Source organism: Onychomys torridus, chromosome 3, assembly GCF_903995425.1.
Source record: "Onychomys torridus chromosome 3, mOncTor1.1, whole genome shotgun sequence".
Lineage (NCBI taxonomy): Eukaryota > Metazoa > Chordata > Mammalia > Rodentia > Cricetidae > Onychomys > Onychomys torridus.
In genome coordinates this window covers 146,521,764-146,528,177 of record NC_050445.1, presented here as the reverse complement: position 1 = coordinate 146,528,177, position 6,414 = coordinate 146,521,764, and positions in this window count along the sequence as shown.

Genomic DNA, 6,414 nt, shown 5'->3' with positions numbered 1-6,414 from the left:
TTGGAGGTGGTGGGCTGCAGAGTCCCCTAATCCCACAGCTCTGGCTCACCAAAGACTTTCAGGTCCTGGATGCCTACATTTAATCCCAGCTCTCCTTACTGCAGTATGACTTTAGACTAAGTATTTACCCTTTCCCTTCCTGATTCCCTGTGCATGTAATGGGAACAGTAGGTACCTAGTACACACATATGGCAAGAAATACATGTACCAGTAAGGTGGGTCATGCAATGGATCATGCCTGTATTCGCGACATTGAGAGGCTGAGGCAAGCCAGGCGATGGTGATGTACGCCTTTAATTCCAGCACTGCCTGGTCTACAGAATGATATCCAGGACAGGCTCCAAAACTGCAGGGAGAAACCCTGCCTTGGAAAAAAAAAGGGGGGGGGGAGTGCTGAGTCAAGAAGATTGCTGTGAGTTCAAGGCTATCTTGGGCTACATAACGAGTTCCATGCCAGCTTGGCTACAGAGTGAGACTATCTCAAAAGAGAGAAAGGGGTTAAAATAAAAATGTCAGTGGCTGGCTGGTAGTGGAAGGAGAACCACAAGTTCAAGGTAAGTTTGAGGCCAGCCTGGGATACCTGAGACTCTGAGTGAATGAATGAATGATATAAAACCTATAAGGTTGAGCACAGTCGTCATTCAATATTAGCTCCAATGATTATTTCCCTGGAGAGTTACCTAAATAAGAGAAGTGACTTCTCAGAGAAGGTGTGGAAGTTGCTGTAGCTGCCAGACCCCAGGACCCCTGATCCTGCTGTTCACTTCAAATCCTGACATCTTCCAACCCAGGGCATGTCTCTTGTTACTTATTCATTTATCCAACCAATATTTACTATGCAGCAGCCTTCCTGGGGCCCTGCTAAGAATTGGGTTAGAAAAGTGGACTGGATTCCCACCCTCTTGGAACTTAAATTCCATAGAAAGACAGAGAGTTAGGTGGTAAAAGCTGTAAGTAAATTTCAGTGGTGCTTGGTTGCATGTCTGTGTTTCTCCAAATCTTATAGAAAAGAGATTATTTTTTTAAGTGGATGATTGAGGAAAACACACACATACCCTGACTGGAGACTTCCCTCTTCACAAGTCCCTGAGAAGGAAATTCTACCCCTGTAAAGGTGAAACTGTCTAGATTTTTCATTAAAAACTGATGATGTGACAAAGATTACATCAGTTTCTCATGTTTTTCCTCACCTCCCACCTCTACCATACCTCTATCACTCATTTGATAATAATAAAAAGGGGGGGCACTTGTCTGGGAGAAGCCACTCCCAGCAGTGGGCTGGGGCCCCAGGAAGCTACAAAGCCCATCCGGGAGGGTTGGGGAGGCACTGGAGACTGGTGAGGCCAGAACCCTCTGAGCTGTCTGTCAGTCTGTGTGCCCATACCTTCATGCCTTCTGCCCATCTGAGGCTCTCTCTTGCCTCAGCAGAGTGTAAAGGAGAGCCGGGTTCCAGGGGTCAAGTCCTCAGATGCTGGGAATGTGGGCTGGTTGCATTTTTAAGAAGAGAAACCTGGGGCCAGTGCACAGAGGGAGGGGCTCTGAAAGCACACACAGCGGGAGTTCTAGTTTTTCTTCTTCTGCCTGGCACTGGAGAGGACCCAGAAAAGTCCTTCCTACATTGCAGCCAATGCAAGTAGCCACTGTGGCTCTCCAAACAGACCTAAAAAATCTCACTGAGAGAAATGTTAAATGTGTTGAGCTTTTACACACACACAGAGAGAGAGAGAGAGAGAGAGAGATCCACATAAAGGCAAATATTTGTATCTATATACTTTAAACATAAATGCCATCTAAGAATCCTAACATCTCATAATTATCTCTTGGGCATCACTGAGCTGGTTTATAAAATAATTTCAAATCTAGGGAAGAATCCAATCTATTTTGGCTGCAGGTGCCAAGTATCAAACCTCTGGATGTATGAAAACGTGTAGACTAAGGCCCAGTGTTGTGGTACACACCTTTAATTCCAGCACTCTATTGGCAGAGGCAAGCAGATCTCTGTAGGCCAACGTGGTCTATACAGACAATTTCAGAACAACCAGGGCTACATAGAGAGATCTTATCTCAAAAAACAAAAAGTGTGCCTGGGCTGAGAATGTGTGGCTCAACTGGTAGAGTGATTGTCTAGTGCACATGGAGACCTGGGTTCAATTCCCACCCCCAAATAAAACTGAGCACAGTGGTACATATCTGTAATCCTAGCACTTGGGAATGGAGACAGGAGAATCAGAAAGTCATAGTAGATTGGATGCCACCTGGGAGACAAGAGACCCTGCCTCTAAAAATTAATAAAACAAAACATAGCATCTAGCTCTTGCCACAACCATATGGGCACAGTTGTGACTTTGGACGATGATGCTGTACACAGGGCTGGGGAATGGGGCTCTCTCTAGCATCTAAAGGGTTGCTCTGCTCTGTGGCCATTTCCCTCACTAGGAAAGTGGATCAAGGATGTTCATTCCCACAGAGCCAAAGAGCCTGGCACAATTTCACCGGACCTCAGGAAAGGCCTATAATCTTGGGAAGGAATGTGCCCTCTTGCCCAGTGAAACAGTGTATGCTGGCACTGGGACATATCCCCTCTTCCCACATCAGTGAGAATCTCTTCTGGCACCATGCCCTTTAGGGCAGATTTTCAAGTCTGTGCTGGTGTAAACACTTTTAATGAATGCTTAAATCGGAAGCTTCCAGTGTCTGACACATGGTTCAGAAGTCTGCTACTTGGGGGTCTGCCCTACCCCCCTCAGCTCACAGGAAATAAAATTAATAAAGGCTTGAATTCCATGAGAATCCATCCAACAGGAATCCTAATCTTAGCTACACGGTCCCTCAAAGGTGGTACGACAGAGTATATCATTGTTAATATCAGCAAACACTGTTTCAAACAAAATAGGTTGCAAAAAGCATATATACTTACGCAGTTTTCCCCAAAGTTGAATGTCTGCTCCTTGCTATTCCTCTTTGAAATTGGAGGACTTAGCAACAATTCCCCTTCTTCCTCTTCCTTCCTTTCTTTCCTTTTCCTATAGCCCCCCCCCCCCACCCCCCCCCCCCGTCTTTGTTTTTCCCTCCTGTTCTTACTGTGTGCTTTCTTATGCTCCTCTCTGTAAATGCAATTTTAATTCAGTCTCATAACACGAGAAGTCTCTAAGAATCTTCTCATTTCATGGCTCTCTGAAAATTTGTGCTGAAACTATTTTGGAAAGATAATATGGATGAAATTCCAAGAGGGCTCCAAGTATGTGGGCCTGAAGCCTCCAGCTGTGCACAGGGGACCTGTTTGAAAGGGCTTGCTGATATTTCAGAAGGAGGCTGGGTGGACAAAGACATCTGACCTCAGGGGACAAAAGTCCACCCTGGTGACACAGGCCAGTTGTCAGATTGAACCCAACCATGGCAGCCGGTTTCTTCAGGAGATGGGGATGCAGAATATACACAGATGTTCCAAATGGCTCAAAGAACATGTCCCCTTTTGGAGTGCATCCCCTAGGGTATGGTTTTATGACCAGAAAAGAACAGCAGCACACAAATAAGAAGTGAAATAAAATATAAGAGCAAAATGAAAATATTCACTCTTTTCTGTAGCAGGAATCTTAAAGAGTCTTGTTAATAAAATCAAACCTGAGGCCAGCATTGGGGTGAATGCTGGAAGATCAAAGAAGCAGAACAAGCCACAGCTTCCTCACCTTGCCAGTTCCTCAGCTGATCCTGTTTCCTCAGACTGGAAGCCTCTGAGTCCTCATCCAGAATGAATCTCAGCTGAACTGTTGCTCAAAAGCCTGAAAGCTTAACCAGCCAAATGCTTCTAGTTTCTGGTTCTCACGCCTTATATACCTTTCTGCTTTCTGCCATCACTCCCTGGGATTAAAGGTGTGAGTTACCATGCTTAGCTGTATCCTTGAACAGATGGATTTCTGCCTCTAGAATGCTAGGATTAAAGGTGTGTGCTACCACTGCCTATCCTCTATGTTTAATATTGTGGCTGTCCTGTCTCTGACCCCAAATAAATTTAAGGGTACACAATATTTTGGGGAACACAATACCACCACACTTTTCCTAGCTCAGGTTAGCTGCAGAATTAGAATGTGTATGCTAAAGGAGTCTTGAAGAATTGAGGTTTCTTTTGTACTTTGCTTCTATCATGAAGCATCCTTCCTACTACTTCATGGACCATTTCAGGTAAAGGACTGAATATCCATAAGACATGAGAAAAAGACCATCTCTGCTGTGCTTGCAATGGTCAGTGCACACAATGAGCAGATGCCACTTTCATAGCAGGTATTCAACTAAAATCTAGCACATTCAACCAACCAGCCTCTCGTAGCCAAGCAAATGAATCTCATGTTTTCCTTCAAGATTTGTTTCTAAAACTTAGAAAATGGTCACAGCAGCCCTCTAGCTGAGATCCCACCATTGAGGGGAAAGCAATTGCTGTGTTTTTAAAGTTATCTGAAGGAAATTGTCATGGAAGCAGACCCAAGACAAGCAGTCCAGCCTAGAGATCTTCAAATGCATTCCCCACAGAGACTGCACGGACGGCAGACTGCAAAGGTCTTTAAGACCAGCTAACACTCAAAGGCGGGAGGTTTTGCACAGTGAAAAGAAACCCTAAGGAGAGTCAAACTGTTATGCAGCCTCATTGGGCAATGGATGTTCATGCTGGTTAGGTGACAGCATAATTGGTCCAGTTTTAACAATATGACAAGAAAATGCCCATCATGTTTGTGCATCTACACATGTACACACACACAAACACACACACACACAAATGCAAAAACAATTTTTAAAAATTTTGCATATATGAGTGTTTTGCCGGCATGTATGTATGTGCACCACATGCTTGCCTGGAGTCTGTGAAGGTCAGAAGAGGGTACTGAATTTCCTGAAACTGGAGTTATTGATGGTTGTGAGTGCTGGATACAAAACCTGGGTCCTCTGATAGAGCAATATGAGTTCCTAACCATGTCTCCCATCTCTCCAGACCCTATAAACAAATTTTAAAAACTGTTCCAGGTGCTGACTTGGATTTCAAAAGCAAATACTTAAGTAAAATTTCAAAAGAATTTCCAGCAATTTCTGAAATGGACCCAAACATCCTTTTGCCATTTAAAATGATGCATTTATGTGAATTGACATTTTCAGGATTGATGATTATATAACCCAAATATCTACCATCCATAAAAATGTTGAAGGTGTTCTTTGTTCTGCAATATCAACTACTCAGCCAAGATTTAATCTTTTAAGCCTATATAACTCACTAGCATGTAAATTTGCTTTCTTGTTGAGTAAATAGTGAGGTTAAACACATAACAACAGACTTGTTTTAAAATATATTTATCTATGATTTATTATCAGTAAATGTTTGATTTGTATAACTAATTTACATACCTCTATACCTAGAGTGTCAGAAAAAATTACCAGGCAACAACCAAAAGAAAGTTCATGGGACTGAAGAGATGGCTCAGTAGTTAAGAACACTGGCTACTCTTCCAGAGAACCTAGGTTCAATTCCCAGCGCCCGCATGGCCTCTCACACCTGTCTGTAACTCCAGTTTCAGGACTTCTGACACCCTCACACAAACATATATGTGGGCAAAACACCAATGATCATAAAATAAAAATAGATTATATATGTATGAAAGTTCACAAGTGGAAAAGGTTTAAGGTCCATTCTATAGAACTCTGTGCATGGCCAGGCAGTGGTGGCGCACACCTTCAATCCCAGCACTCGTGAGGCAGAAGCAGGTGGATCTCTGTGGGTCTGAGGATGGCATGGTCTACAGAGGGAATTCTAGGACAGACAGGGATATACAGAGAAACCCTGTCTGAGAGAGAGAGAGAGAACAAACTTGTCTCAAAGTGTCACGGCACTGATGTGGGGGTTCACTTGGATCTGTGGAAAGCAAACTTAGAGGCACCTTAAGAATGAATTTAGTCTTTCATGACTGCAGGGGCATCCTGCATGTTCCCTTCACCCAGGGCATTTTTATTTTCTCTATATTTTCTCTATATTTACAGTTTTAGCCAGCTGATTTCCATATGTTCAAAACAACCTGAAAGAAGCTCCCAAAAGTACAATGCCAAGTGCAGATTCCTCGATTCATCAAGTACCACAGTTTTCTGTGTTTCCTGAACCAAGTTTTGCATAGGCCTTGGTATCCTTGGGAGACTCTGAGACAAGAGAAACAAAAGGTGTCTGCTGAACAAAAGATGGATTAGAGCTAGGTGCTACTCTCTTGGAGCCCAGGCCAGGTGTAGCTCAGTGGGAGTGCAGTCACAGAACTCTGTGCATAGAGTGGAAGTGTCTCAATAGTTTATGACCTCCAGCTTCACAGCCATCCTTCGCTGGAGAGGGCAGGATAAACACTGATGAACACACATCTCCCCTTTATAGATGATACTGACCCCCTACCA